Source organism: Macadamia integrifolia, chromosome 5, assembly GCF_013358625.1.
Source record: "Macadamia integrifolia cultivar HAES 741 chromosome 5, SCU_Mint_v3, whole genome shotgun sequence".
In the NCBI taxonomy this organism is placed as follows: Eukaryota; Viridiplantae; Streptophyta; class Magnoliopsida; order Proteales; family Proteaceae; genus Macadamia; species Macadamia integrifolia.
In genome coordinates this window covers 29,609,315-29,625,248 of record NC_056561.1, presented here as the reverse complement: position 1 = coordinate 29,625,248, position 15,934 = coordinate 29,609,315, and positions in this window count along the sequence as shown.

Here is a 15,934-nt window from a genome sequence, read left to right as displayed (position 1 = left end):
ATTATCTTCAGGTTCAGGTAAGCAATAGAGAGATTTGGGGGCAAAATCATTGGATGGAGGTGTTTTTGGTTGCAGAAATCGTTTTGTTCTTTTTCTGGGACTGGAATCGGATGGCACTCAAAATTTTCATCGAAACAGGTGGTGGCCGAAGGAGGTGCGTTGAATCTAGGTTTGAAGGTGAGGAAGAGGAGGAAGCAAATGAGTCACTGGTACATACTGGTTTCATCGTCTTTCACAGGAAGAAGAAGTAGGAGAGAGATGGATAGAGACAAGAATCCCCTAATTATTGTTGCACTCCCCTTCCCATTCCTACCAAATCGGACTGACCTTGCAAGGGAACGAGGTGGGAGAAATGGTAGGTCATGTGGGCAACAGGAAAAGTTACCTTGTCTGTCCAAATTCCTACCCCAGTTATCCAAGCGATCTAATAACGCATTGGGGTGGAATAGTTTGTACAACTATCCCACCCTTCAATCCCACCCCAAGCAAAACCCCTCTAAACAAACGGGCCTTATTATTCACATGGGTTAAGAAAAAAATACGAAATTCCTAAAATACCCCCAATTCAATTTATCTTCTCTTTCTGCCTTTTCTGCCTTCTAAATCTTTTATTGTTTATAACATATGTGGGACCCATACCTTCTCCTACTTCTTTCCTCCTCTTCCTTCTTCTTCCTCTGCAGAAGGCCCATCTCCACCTGCAACCTCCTCTGCCATCCCCTATCACGCACATCTCACCTCATTTCCTGTGTTCAATCCCTCTCCCCTCCATTCGAGTCCTCCCCCCCCTCAGTAAAAAAACCTGCTTCCCTGCCCTCCCATGTCACCCTAAGTTCTCCCTGCAACTTTTCTCCTCAAATCTGAACTATCCCTAGAATTAAATGAAATTTCATAAGAAATCAGAGTGGAAAGTAATGATGAGATGATTCAAGCAATTGTTGGAAGGACAAAAGGGGACGAAAGGGAAGTCTCTTTAGAGAGAATCAGAGTGGAGGTTCTAACAGTTACAGCAAACTGGGGTGTATACTGATACGCTCAAATTAGTCACTTAGTGAAGCAAGAACACGTGTCATCCAAGGGAAGGACACTTAGTGCCCAACCGAGGGGTATTCACTATGATGTAACCCCGGAGACCAGGAGGAGAGGGAGATTAGAGTCCCCCTCAACTGATAGAGGTCGCGAGGACTCTAACTAAGTGAGGAGGAGGGGATACGCGGATAGAGAATATTCCCCATGAAGGAAGGAAGACGTATCCCAGTAGGACTCGGAAAAGGGGTAATCCTATAAAAGGGAACCCTAAAAGATAGAAGAGGTAAGTAGATTCGCTCACACCATTACTCCTGTGAAAAAATTTGTTCTATCGGTCTCTAACTTGGGCGTCAGAGGACTAATCCCAGAGACACCTCTGGGCCTCTGCCTTCTGTGCTTATGCAGGATCAACGCTTAGCCTCATACAGATTTTTGGCAGTAACAGATTGGCACTATCTGTGGGAACGACAGAGTAATGGTGGGGAAAACCTACAATCATAAGAAACACAAGAGCAGCACCGAGTATGAATATGAATGAGGGGGAACCTTCAGAATCTCTCCTCCCTCGGTGGACATCGGTGAAGAATGGGGAAACAATGATCGAGAAGGGTCTGTGAGGGACCAGTGCTCAATCGGACATTTGGTGTGTAGAGACAGTAATCCTCCACCCCCTCATAGGGCACAGGATTATGTGACTAGGGAGCAATTCGATGCCCTTCAGGAGAAGTATGGCCGAATGGCAGAGATAATGAAGGAGGTCTCCAAGGCCGCCTCTCAGAAGATCGATGGGGCAGTGCGAGGCTCCCATGTCCAATCAGAACGAGTTTAAGACGAGGACCGAAGTAGCTCAGGGTCGATAAGGTCCAGCTGGAATCCTCGAAATCAAGCAACAAGGGAAAGCCCCACACCCAAAGAAAGGACGTGGAGCGCCACAGGGGCTAGGTATGAGGATCTGTGCCAAGGAGATGGTCAGGGACATGAAGACTCAGAGTTGAAGTAGATGATCCTAGACCTGAAGGGCGAGATCCGGAAGGTAGTAGAAAACCATACAGGAACTCGCGACCCAAACCTCACTAATGACACGACTCTAACTGATGAGGTCATGAGGGATCTGCTCCCGGTCGATTTTTGTCTACCCAAATACAACACCTACGATGGGTCTGGGGACCCCGTCGACCATTTGGAAGGCTTCAAGGTCACGATGCTGCTCCACCGAGTCTTAAAAAACATCATGTGTCGCGGCTTGCCTTTGATGTTCAAAAGAGTGGTAAGGCTATGGTATAACCACCTGTCGACGAAATCAATTCACAGCTTCAGTGATTTGAGTTACTTCTTCGTGAAGGGATTCTCCAGTAGCCAACCCCTTCAGAAGACCACATTGAACCTGACCAATGTCAAATAGCATGAATGAGAGTCACTGTGAAACTACATGAAGCGCTTCCAGCAGGAGAAGATCACGATCAGAGGTCTGGACCAAAAGAAGAGTTCACGACCCTATTGGGAGACGTCAAGGATAAAGACTAAAAAGGTCTTTGGTGAAGCATACACCGAGGAATCTAACTGAGTTAAGGGCTCAGTGTGATAAGTACATTTAGATGGAAGAAACCCTCCAAGTTGACGAAGAAGCTAAAGGGAAGGCGGGGAGGAAAAGGACCTCAAGAGGTGATGATAAGCCTCCGAAAGGCAAAAGACAAAAGTCCGAATGTGATCGAGCACCCAGTCCGTCGAAGAAATTTGAAAGGTATGCCCCCCTAAACCGGAGACGGACGAACGTGCTAATGTAGATAAAAGACACCCAGGATGCCAGGGCCATAAAGTGGCTAGGGAAGATGGGACGACATCCCGAGAGGCGTAACATGGACAAATATTGCTACTTCCACAGAGACCACGGCCACAACACCGAAGATTGTTAGCACCTGAAGTGGAAAATAGAAGGAATGATCCGAAGAGGATATCTGGGCCAATTTGTAGACCGTGAGAAGGAAGATGCCCAAGACGGCAATGACCGTAGGGACAACCGCCAAAGGGACGACAGAAGCTGCTGTGAAAGAAGGGGGCCAACCCGTAGAGGCAACCAGGAATGACAAAGGGACTGAACACCCGAGGAAGCTGACCACCACCCCCAGGATGATTATAAAATCTAAACCAGGGTTATAACAACTATCAGTGGAGGCTTGGCTACTGGAGAAAGTTCCATCTCGACCAGGAAAGCGAAGGCCTATGCGAGAAGCGTACACGTGGCCGAATGATCAAACAAGAAGGCAAAGACAGGGACGGTTATCTCCTTCTCGGATGATGATCTGGAATGGGTGCAGTGCCTCATGACGTTGCCTTGGTAGTCACCATGAACCTAGCTGATTGTAGAGTAAAAAGGATCTTAGTGGAAAACGGCAGCTCAGCTGATATCTTGTTCCTCGAAGCTTTTCCAGAAGATGAGCCTAGACAAAGAAAAGTTAAAGAAGGTCGAACACCCATTAAAGGGGTTCTCGGGTGCCCCGATTAAAGTAGAGGGGTCGGTCAAGTTGCCAGTAAGGGCCGACACTGGAGATTGCCAAGTAACAGTCATGATCAACTTCCTGGTAGTGGACATCACCTCGGCGTACAATGCCATACTGGGGAGAGTCGGCTTAAACCTGCTAAAGGCCGTTGTCTCCACACCACACCTCAAACAGAGTCGACGAGTGTCGAGGTGATCAGGAGGCATCCCAAAAGTGCTACGCCACCACCTTATGAGAAAAAGAAAAGGTAGGCAAGGCACTCCCGATAGAAGATCTTTGTGATGATACCAGTTATCAGAGGGGGGAACCGACGGAAGAGCTGATACAAGTTGACGTCGAAGAAGGGGATAACACTCGCCAATTCCAAGTTGGGGCCTTAATGCCAAGGCAACAACGAGAAAAGCTCATCTCATTCCTCTGAGACAACTCTGATGTCTTCTCCTGGTTAGCCTCGAACATACCTGGAATAGCTCGAGAGGTAATAGAGCATCGTCTGAGTGTCGACCTGACTAAGAAGCCGGTACAGCAGAAGAAGAGGACCTTCGCCCCCGAGAGGTAGCAAAAGATAGATGAGGAGATAGAGAAGTTGCTAAAGGCAAAGTTCATCCGTGAAATCTAATATCCCAAATGGATATCCAACGTGGTTATGGTCCCGAAGTCAACGAAAAGTGGAGGATCTGCATCGACTTCACGGATTTAAACAATGCCTACCCAAAGGACAGCTACCCCCTGTCGAAGATAGACCTTCTCATCGATGCCACTTCAGGACATGAGGCACTGAGCTTCATGGATACGTACTCAGGGTACAATTAGATTAAGATGTGCGAGGCTGATGTCCCGAAGACATCCTTCGTAACCGAGGGGGGCTGTACTGCTATGAAGTAATGCCTTTCGGGCTGAAAAAAGGGGCCACTTACCAAAGGTTAGTGAATAAGATCTTCAAGGGGATGATCGGCAAGACCATAGAGGTGTACGTGGATGACATGCTTGTGAAAAGCCTGAAGGCAGAACACCATATCCAAGACTTAGAAAAGGCATTCCAAGTACTGAGGGAATACGACATGAAGCTGAACCCAACGAAGTGCACATTCGGAGTAGCATCGAGAAAGTTCCTTGGCTTCATCATCTCACAGAGGGGGATCAAAGTCAACCCGATGAAAATACAGGCAATTCGAGTTATGAGGTCACCACAGAATGTGAAGCAATTCCAGGAGTTGACAGGCAGAGTCGTCGGCCTAGGACGGTTCATGTCTTGGTTAGCTGACAAGTGTCTTCCTTTCTTCAAAGCCTTGAAGGGATCTAAAAAGTTCGAATGGATGGAGGAATACAAGAAGTCCTTCGAATAGTTAAAGGAGTACTTAGTGACGCCCCAGCTACTGACGAAGCAAACACTGGGGATTCCTTGCAGTTATACCTAGCTGTATCGGCAGTGGCGGTAAGCGCGGTACTAAAAAAGGAAGAAGGAAGACAACAACGGCTAATATATTACATTAGCTGAACCCTTTTGGACGCAGAAACACGATACATAAAGATGGAGAAGGTGGCATACACACTGGTGATAGCGATAAGAAACCTGAGGCCCTCATTTCAATCACACACAGTATGCGTGCTCACAGACCAATCCCCTAAAGAATATACTGCAGAGGCCGAATACGTCTGGTCGCCTGGTAAACTGGGCGATAGAGTTGGGAGAATTTGACATCCAAATGAACCCCAGGAGGTTATCGAGGCTCGGGCAGGAAAGACTTGGACATTGTATATGGATGGTGCATCCAACCAAACGGGAAGCGGTGCAGGGATCATACTAGTCAGCCCCGAAGGATTCAAGATTGAGTATGTCCTACGGTTCAACTTCAGTGCCTCTAACAATGAAGCTAAGTATGAAGCACTGATAGTCAGAATTAATCTAGCATGGGCTTTGATGGTACAAGAGGTGGTGGTGCACAGTGACTCGCAGCTCATGGTGTGACAAGTGAATGGAAACTATGAAGCCAAGGAACAAAGGATGGCCGAATACTTGAAGGCGGTGTGAGAGAAAGTGGTAGCCTTCAAGGAGTTCAAGGTAAGGTAGGTGCCGCGGGCGAAGAATGCCAGTGCAGGTGCATTGTCGCAGTTGGCCACCTCTAACTTCACGGACCTCAGACGATCGGTGTATTTTGAAGTATTACCACAACCAAGCACTAAAAATGCCTAAGAGGTGTTACCTATTGGTGAGAACGACCCTAGTTGGATGGATGCCATAATCAAGTACTTGAAGGAAGGAGTGCTCCCCGAAGACAGGGATGAGGTGAGGAAGGTACGAATGCAGTCAACATGGTTCCTATTGAAGGACGAGATGCTGTACAAGATAGGGTTCACCACACCATACCTTAAGTGCCTGAACCTTGTCAACGCCGAATATGACTCCGAGAAGTACACGAAGGGATATGTGGCCAACATCAGGGAGCCTGGGCCTTGGCCCACAAAGTACTGAGGCAGGGCCTATTCTGGCTGACCATGAGGAAAGATGCAGAGGAGTTCGTCAGAAAGTGCGTTAAGTGTCAAATGTTCACCCCCATCCCTAGGCAGCATGCTACTAAGCTTTCCTCCCTGTTAAGCCCGATACTATTTGCCATTTGGGGTATGGACATCCTGGGCCCATTCCCCCTAGCCACGAGGCAAAGAAAGTTTGTTGTGGTGGCGGTAGACTACTTCACGAAGTGGGCAGAAGCCGAAGTACTGGCTACAATATCTGAAAGGAATACAAAGAACTTCTTCGAGAGGGCGGTGGTCTATCAATTCGGGATCCCCCGGGTGGTGGTAACGGACAATGGAACTTAGTTCGTTAACCCAATTTTTGACTCATTTTGTGAAGCCCTTGGCATCGACCACAGGAAAACATTCATCGTTTACCCATCGACCAACGAATTGGAGGTAATCAATTGTACCCTGCTTCAAGGAATAAAGAAAAGGCTGGATGATGCCAAGGGGTTATGGGCAGAAGAGCTACAAAGCATCCTTTGGGCTTACCGCATGACTGAAAGGTCTGCCACCGGAGAAACACCCTTCAATTTAACTTACGACACCGAAGCTGTGCTCTTAGTGGAGGTAGGAGCCATGACCCATCGAGTTCAGTACTACGAGGAAAAAGAAAACGATAAAGGGCTTCAAGCTAATTTAGACCTCCTGAATGAAGTACGAGAAGCCTCGCAAGAAAGGATCACCACCTACCAGCGAAAGGTTGTGAGGCATTACAATTCTAAATTCCAAAGAAACGAGTTCAGAAAGGGTGACCTCGTCCTCAGAAGGGCGGAGATATCAGACCCGAAGCATCAAAGAAAGTTAGCTCCAAATTGGGAAGGACCTTACAGAGTCACCAAGATAATACGACCAGGGTCATATCACCTGGAGACTATGGGGGGAGAAAGGGTACCCCGATCATGGAACTCGAAGAACCTGAGGAAATTTTATCAGTAGTCGTAGTGTACACATTTACTTAGTTTTTTTTTTTAATTTGTTACTTCTTTAAGCAGTTTCAGTTTATAGCTTTCCACCCCCGAGAGCTTCGGAGGATTTTTATTACTAATAATATATAAGTTGGTTTATGACAATTGATTTTGGACAAGTCTCAGTAAGAAATATACCTCGGTTGTGAGCTCAGGCCAAGGCCCAGCGGACCTAACCGAAGGTCCAATCCATGGTTGGGGGTTCAGGTAAAGGCCGAGGGACCCAACCGAAGGTGCATACCTCCAGTGTGGGCTGAGCAGACTTGACCGAAGGTCATTACCTCGGCTGAGAGCTCGGTTAAGGCCGAACAGGTCACCAACAGTGCCCTCCCATCTCCGCATATAAGGAAAGCTCCCTCGGCTGGAGCTAAAGGAAACACAACATGGTGAAATCCTACTTAAGGGCTCCCTCCCAGGCTCCTGCCATGAGACTGGCCGGCGCAATAGGGCCATGCCTCATACCTAGGACAGGCCGAAGCACATATTACACTTAGGAAAAAGTGCTGGCCTAAGATTTCCCAGCCTTCACACATCCACCTAGTGGCTAAAGACCCTTTAGCGGACCCGAATAAAAAATAATAATAATACAAGGTGAGTAAAAGCACCTGGAGGAGAAAGGCATCCATTCATCAAAGAGCCCGAATACTGGAGTTACATAAGAAAGCCCGAAGGTTGAAATTATATCAAAAAAAAAAAAAAGCCCGAAGGCTGAAACTGCATTAGAAAAGGCCCAAAGGCCATAAACAAAAACACAAGTCTAAAAATACGAAGCTGAGCCCGAAGGCCAAAAGGAACACGGAAGTCAGCATGGTGGAGAGTCTCTCTATCGGAACCATTGTGGCCCAGAGTTAGAGGCACCTTGCATTGCACATGAACCTCTTCTTCCTCGCTACCGCCCTTGTCGTCGGCCACCTCAGTAGCAGTTGGGGCAGCCTTGACACCCTCCTCCTAAAAAATGAGCTAGCTATCCTCAAAAGAGACCTCTGGGTAATGTTTGACGACACAGTCTTGGACCTCGGTGGCACCCATCATGAACCCTGAAGCAACGGCACACTTAACTTCCTCTTGAAAGTCCTTAGAGGCCTTATACCTATTGGCCCCTTGAACCACGAACTCCTGGACCCTCGCTGCCATCTACACCTTCAGCTCCATGAGCTTCCGATTGCATTCTTGGTGAGTGCGAAGAAGATCGACCTCCAGGTACTCCACCTTCTAGAGGAGAACGGAACTCTCATTCTCAAGGGTGAACTTCTCACGTTTGGAAGCCTCGAGGTCTTGGGCCAGGGCCTCGGTCTGGATCGCCAGTTGACCCACTTGGTTCTGAGCCTACGCAAGACACTGATGGTCAGAACAATGCAATTATATTAAGTAAGAGGCTAAGGGCCGAAGCTTACCCCCACCATAAAGATGCAGGCGCTAGTTGTCATAGCTATCACCCCCTGGCATTGAGCTTCGACAGCATCTCTGAGAAGGCTGCCCTTCTAGACCAACTCCCGGGCTACCCGCCCGATGAACAGAGTGCATCCTCCTTGACAGACCATCGGGGGATGAAGCTAACCTCGGCTCGGACCTTAGTGACCCTCGGACTTCGAAAGTCTGTCACCTAGGAGGCATCTCGGGTAGACGATACATTATGTGTCACACCCCGTTCACACCGAACCGAGCCAGTGACCGGGTTAACACCGGTTAACCCAAACCTGCCAGGATCATCTGATACTGTATTCCACCACAGCATACACACAACTAATAAAAGCTTATCAGATCAGCGGAAGACTTGGTTTACCTGTGAATATTCCCATAATACTTGATACCCGAATTGTGATATAATAGTTATATACATGTGGGCCCGAAAGCATGATATTTACATAAAGAAAGTACAATTCACATATCAAGTACATAAAAGAAATCATCAAAATCAGAGTATAGTGCTCGGCTCGGTATCAGAAACTAGAGCTCAGCTCGGTATCAAAGGTTGAGCCCAGCTCGGCTTCACAAGGTAGAGCTCGGCTCGGCATCAAAAGTGGAGCTCAGCTCGGCATCAGAACTGCGGTCCCGTAGCACAACTCTCGCACGAGCAATCAGTGCTGTGCTCTAACTCCTCAGAGGCCCACCAGTCCTCTTCAGGGAACTCGACTGTGGGACCCGCCCCGTGCTCTTCAGATGGATGACCTGTAAAATCATATAAAAGAGGTGCACACGTGGGATGAGCTCACTAGCTTAGTAAGTGAAAAGATGGACCACACAGCAGTCCACACAACAAATCACAATCATATGCACTACATGCTATGCAATACATTTTAAATCACATCCACCTAAGCAACATTACTAAGTCTTTGGTTTAGTGCTACTACTGCCACAGTGCGTGTATACTCCGGGTACGAGCCGCGAACTCCATCCCGCGATACTCCCATAGGGCTGTCGGAGAAGGCCCACCGTGAGTACTCGAAAAAATAAAAACATACCGACCACCGGCTCTCAACATAAAATAAATGACAGAAATTAAAGGTGCTAACTCCAACAATTTAAAAGTAGTACGTTTGGCCCTCTTGAATATACCATCGGGGTTACCGACTGTCCTAATGACCAGCCGGGCGTAATGTCTAACCGCCACAGTGACCTGACAACCGCGACCACTGCTTTCCCCCAAATGGTAACCCAACACCTTAACCCCTGTTGGGAAGGGTCGTAGGACGGAAAGGTGATAATCCTAAACCGCATGCTCCTATATGACAATAGTATGATGCATAGTGCCACCGTGTCCCATACCACGGGCCACCAATGCACTCATTTCCAAGCCGACTATGGCATCTAGTCTATTAATGCATCATGCACAATGATGTCAACATTCATCACAGAAGCATATTATCACTTGGCAATTAGAAAATAAACACAACACCCATGCATAACCATGTGAGGATGACTAATCTACATAGCATTTTCATGATGGCATGACTAGACTAGATAAAATTAAATGAATGCCAAACAATGCCTTAAAACAAGGCCAAACATCCTCTCCCCACTTACCTATAGTGTACAAGGATTCCCGCTCGGTACGGGTGAGATCCAGTGTGAGAAGCGTAGGATTTGGTGAACCTAACATGAGTGAGCGGGATTAGTATTTCACCATTTTAGAATCAATATTAACACGATCCAAGGACACGATCATGTTTAGAATCGTAACAGAAGGTCACACGTTCGATTTGGGTCCAATCGGACGTAAAAATCACATTCGGAGCCTCTCGGGTGGGTTGGACAACCCACCTGTCTGACCCACCAGTCAGACCCACCGGTCTGGACCGACGGGCAGGGTGGCCCACTGGTTGGCCCACCGGTCTGGCCCGTCGGTTGTGCCCAAGGGCCCTGCCCTCTCAGGCGGGTGCCCATAGGCGGGCCAGATGGCCCACCGGTCTGGCCCACCGGTCTTAGCGGGAAACCTACTGTTTCTTCCCAACTTCCCCCAATCTTTGGGGATTCAAATGGGGCTTTTTCAAACCCATTCTTCACACATTCAAGGTCTTATAGGATGGCTCTAACCTAAATCTAGGTTAGATTTAAGGAATGGGAAACCATCTTACCTTCTTTGCTCAAGAACACCTTCAAACCCCAAAAATCACTTCAAATCCACAATGCTTCTCCAACCTTGTAAATACTTCTTCAAATCCTTCAAGATCAACATATGAATCATCTATTAAACCTTAGATTCATCATTTCAAGGGGGATTTACAAGATCTCAAGAAACCCTACCCAAATCAAGGGTTTTACTTTGGTATGGTGAAGGTTTAAGGAACCCAAACTTTGCTCACCTCTAAATGTAGATCTAGTGTTGAAGATCACTCTTCCGGTGTCGGAATGGGAAGATCAAGCCTCGACGCCGTTGACATCCATCTCTTCTTCCTCTTCCTTCTCTTCTCCTCTTCTTTCCTTTCTTTTTCTCTCTCCTCTTTACTCCTCTCACCAACGTTCGAGTGTCATAAATGAGGAAGAAAAAGAAAATAAATGCTATATATATTTCTTAAAATAACTAAGTATTCACATGGGTGGGTCACTCAGGTGGGTGGATGCACTCACCTGTCCGCCCACCTGAGGGCCAAAACTTGGGATTTTGACAAAATTCGGCCCTCGGCGCGAATCTCACTCTTGGCATACGATGTAATATACATATGCACCTTAATATACAGCTACATACCTGCTTTATCCATACATGGCCTTATGATAGGTGCATGTACGCGGCTTGGGTATTCTCATCTCTTCTGGCACTGGCTCGGACTTGTCGGGCCAGCCGGTGTTTAAGGTCACCCTTGCCATTATAGTCCATAAGGAACCCGCTCTAATTCTCTCCGGTTTGGGTCCTGCATGGTTAAATCGGGTCAACCGTGTAATCAGACCGGGTTTAAGAAATAGGGTATTACATTTACCCCCCCTTCTGAAAAATTTCGTCATCGAAATTGCGTTCCTGGTTGATCAAAAAGTTGAGGGTACTTGGCTTGTATTTCATCCTCTTTCTCCCAAGATGCTTCTTTAAGTGAATGATTAGCCCATCACACCTTTACATAGGAAATGGAGCGGTTGCGAAGGGTCTTCACCTTTCGGTCCAAAATTTCAGCTGGCTGCTCTATATAGGTCATATCAGCTTCAAGGTATTCTGGCTCCACGGGTAATACATGAGAGGGATCATGAACGTATCGCTTCAGCATGGATACATGGAATACATTATGAACATCCCCAAGTGAAGGTGGCAGAGCAAGCATGTAGGCTACTGAACAAACCCGGGCTAAGATCTCAAATGGTCCAATGTATTTTGGGCTCAACTTCCTCTTTCTGTGAAACTTTTGCAACCCTTTAGTAGGAGAGATCTTGAGAAATACCTTTTCTCCTGGCTGAAATTCAATATCTTTTCTGCGGGTGTCCGCATAGCTCTTTTGACAGGACTAAGCTGCTTTAATTCGTTCTTGAATAACGTCGACTTTGTCACAAGTCATCTGTATCATCTCAGGTCCTAACATTTGATGTTCACCTACCTCATCCCAATACAAAGGAGTTCTGCACTTCCTGCCGTATAACGCCTCATACGGAGCCATCCCAATTGTAGCTTGGTAACTGTTGTTATAGGCAAACTCCATAAGGGGTATATATTCTTCCCAACTACCACACATTTCCATTGTACATGCCCTGAGCATGTCCTCTAATATCTGTATGGTTCGCTCCGACTGACCATCAGTCTGTGGGTGGAAAGCAGTACTCAAATTCAATTGTGATCCCAAGGCATGCTGGAAGCTTTTCCAAAATCTGGAAGTGAACCTCGGGTCCCTATCTGATACAATGCTCACTGGCACTCCATGTAAGTGCACTATGTTGTCCATGTAAAGTTATGCTAGTTTGGCCATAGAGAACTTAGTCTTGATGGGAATGAAATGAGCAGTCTTAGTAAGCTGATCAATGATCACCCATATCACGTCCATCCCCTTAGGTGTACATGGTAGTTCGGTGACGAAGTCCATTGTAATCCTTTCCCACTTCCATTCTGGTACTGGGAGTGGCTGAAGAGTACCATATGGTCGATGCCTCGCAGCTTTTACTTTTTGGCATGTGAGACAAGTCGCCACATACAGAGCTATTGTGACTTTCATGCTTGGCCACCAGTAATTTTGTTTGAGGTCTTTGTACATCTTTGTACTTCCCAGGTGGAGTGAGTACTCGGAGCTATGTGCCTCTCGCACTATCTTGTCTTGTATATCTAAATCATCGGGTACACACAATCTACCTCGAAACATCAATGCCCCATCACCGGCTAAAACAAAATCTGGGTCGTTCATTGTTTGATCTTGAACCTTAACTCTGATCTGCTGCAATTCAGGATCCAACGGTTGTTTCATTATTATCTCTTGCCTCATAGCCGGATGCACCTGTAGAGCCGTCATGGATACAGTCAACCATTTAAGGTTTTCTGGTTGACGTTCCAATTCTATGGTTGCTCCTTCATATAAGAGAGCTTCATCCATTAGTGTCGCCTCCTGCACAAGTGGTGGGCTGACTGCTAAGCATGAGAGTGACACAGTCTGTGCCTTCCGACTCAACGCATCTGCTACTATATTAGCTTTGCCGAGATGATACTGAATGTCATAGTCATAATCCTTCATGAGCTCAAGCCATCTCCTCTGTCTCATGTTCAAATCCTTCTGGGTGAAGAAGTACTTAAGGCTTTTGTGATCACTGTATATCTCACACTTCTCCCCATACAAATAATGTCGCCAAATCTTAAGGGCAAAAATAACTGCGGCTAGTTCTAAGTCATGAGTGGGGTAGTTCTTCTCATACTCCTTTAGTTGTCGGGATGCATACGCTATTACCTTACTGCGTTGCATAAGAACACAACCTAAACCAACTTTGGAAGCGTCAGTGTAGACTGTCATTCCACCTGTGCCTTCAGGGATGGTCAACACAGGGGCCAACACCAACCTCTTCTTCAATTCCTGGAAACTCTTCACATTCCTCTACCCAGTCGAATTTCACACCCTTTTTGGTTAATTTAGTCATTGGTGCTGAGATTCAGGCGAAATTCTCAATGAAGCGCCGGTAATATCTAGCCAAACCCAAGAAGCTTCTAATTTCAGTGACATTCTTGGGGCTTTCTCATTCTACTACTACTTGCACCTTATCAGGATCTACCTCGATTCCGGCCTTAGACACTACGTGCCCCAGGAATCCAATTTGCTCAATCCAAAATTCACATTTGCTGTATTTGGCAAACAATCGTTGTTCTCTCAACCTCTGTAACACCATTCTCAAATGTTGGGTGTGCTCCTCTTCTATCTTGGAGTTGATCAAGATGTCATCAATAAATATAATTACCCAATTATCGAGTACATCGTGAAATACACGATTCATTAAATCTATGAATGCTGCCGGTGCATTGGTTAACCCAAAAGATAACACTAGGAACTCATAGTGACCATACCGAGTCCTAAATGCTGTCACTGCTCTTTATCTTGAACTGATAATAGCCTGATCGAAGGTCTATCTTGGAAAATACTTTGGCACCCTGCAACTGGTCAAATAAATCGTCAATGCACGGCAAGGGATACCGGTTCTTAAGCTTATTTAATTCCCGGTAATCGATGCACATACGCAAGCTGCCATCTTTCTTCTTGACAAACAATACTGGGGCACCCCAAGGTGAAAACACTTGGGCGAATAAACCCCTTTTCCAATAGTTCCTGCAACTGCATCTGCAACTCCTTTAATTCAGTTAGTGCCATCCTGTATGGAGCCTTAGATACTGGAGCTGCTCCAGGAGTCAAATCTATGACAAACTCCAACTCTCTATCAGGCGGTAAATGCATCAGATCATCTGGAAAGACGTTGGGAAACTCTTTAACCACCTTTACCTCTTCTAGAGGTGAAATCTTCACATCAACATCAAGTATCGATGCTAAGTAGCCCTGACATCCACTCTCCAACAATTTTACCGCTTGAAGGGCGGAGACAAGGACCTTTCTCGCCCGTTTCAATTTATTTGCTCGATATACCAATTCTTTCTCTTTGTCATCTGTCACCCTAATCAGCTTTTCAGCAGACATCACATTAGCTCGATGAGCCGACAACCAATCCATACCCAATATAACATCAAAATTCTACATATTGAACTTAATGAGTTGTGCATCAAAGTTCTTTCCACTAATTTCCACTAGGCACGGCCCATACACCTCCTTTAACTGAGTAACTTTCCCAGTAGGCATACTAACAATCATTCTGCGATCTAGGATCCTGGGTGGCATCCCTAGTTTCTCAGTAAATCTCTTAGATGCGAATGAATGAGTAGCTCCTGAATCGAATAAAACATAGGCTGGTATGCCTGATATAGGTAGGACACCTAGTGTAACAATGCATATAATTTCAGCAGGTCATCAATATTTAACATAAGGAAATTCTTAATTTAAAATGTACCTGCTACTACTTCTGTACTGGCCTCAGCTTCCTCAGCGGATAGAGCATACATCCTTCCCTGCGGTTGACTTCCCCGAGTTAAGGGAGGTCGGTATGCCGAGGGCTGACTGGAGGGCAAGGCTAGTCTGACCCGACAGTCTTTTGCATAGTGCCCATATGAATGGCAGTTAAAACCACGAATCTGACATGTCAGAACTGAGGCGGGGCCCCTCTGCACTTGACCCATTGCAGCTGGAGGTTGGGGTGGCCTTGGAACTGTAGGTGCCACACTAGTGTTCGTGCGAAAGGATGTGGAGCCCGAACCATCAGCTGGTCTAGGAGGGTAGCCAGATGGTCTATAGGGCTGCCTATACATAGGCCCAGAACTGGACGACCCGCGGTATGCCTTGGAGGAGTTACCCATATCCAGAAATGGATTTGTTCTCTTCCACAGTACAGGGGTGAGGGATTATTCTCCCTTTTGCTTATCCTCCATGGACTTGGCCTTCTGCACAATCTGGCCATAGTCAGTCAAATCCAAGACCTCAAGTACAGACCCAATGGATGCTTTTAGGCCCTTTAAAAATCTCGCAGCCTTCTCTTCAGCTGTCCGCATATGCCTTGGGGCAAAATGGAACAAGCTCTCAAATTGCTGTTGGTACTTAAGGATAGTCTTACCTCCTTGAGTTAGAGCCATAAACTCAGTCTCCTTGCAGTCTCTGAAGCTGCGTGGGTAATGATTGTCCAAGAACAACTCCTTGAACTGTTCCCAGGTGGGTTCTGGATGGGCAGCCAACAATATGGGCTTAGAAGCTTTCCACCAAGAGTTGGCCTCCTTCTTGAGTTGTAACCCCACACAAATGAGTTTTTGTGCATCCGTGCACTCAATCACCTCAAATATTTTCTCCAATTCTTGGATCCACTGGTCTGGTTCCAGAGGATCACTCCCCACCTTAGAGAATACAAGTGATAAGTTCCTCTTGAATGACTCCACTACCT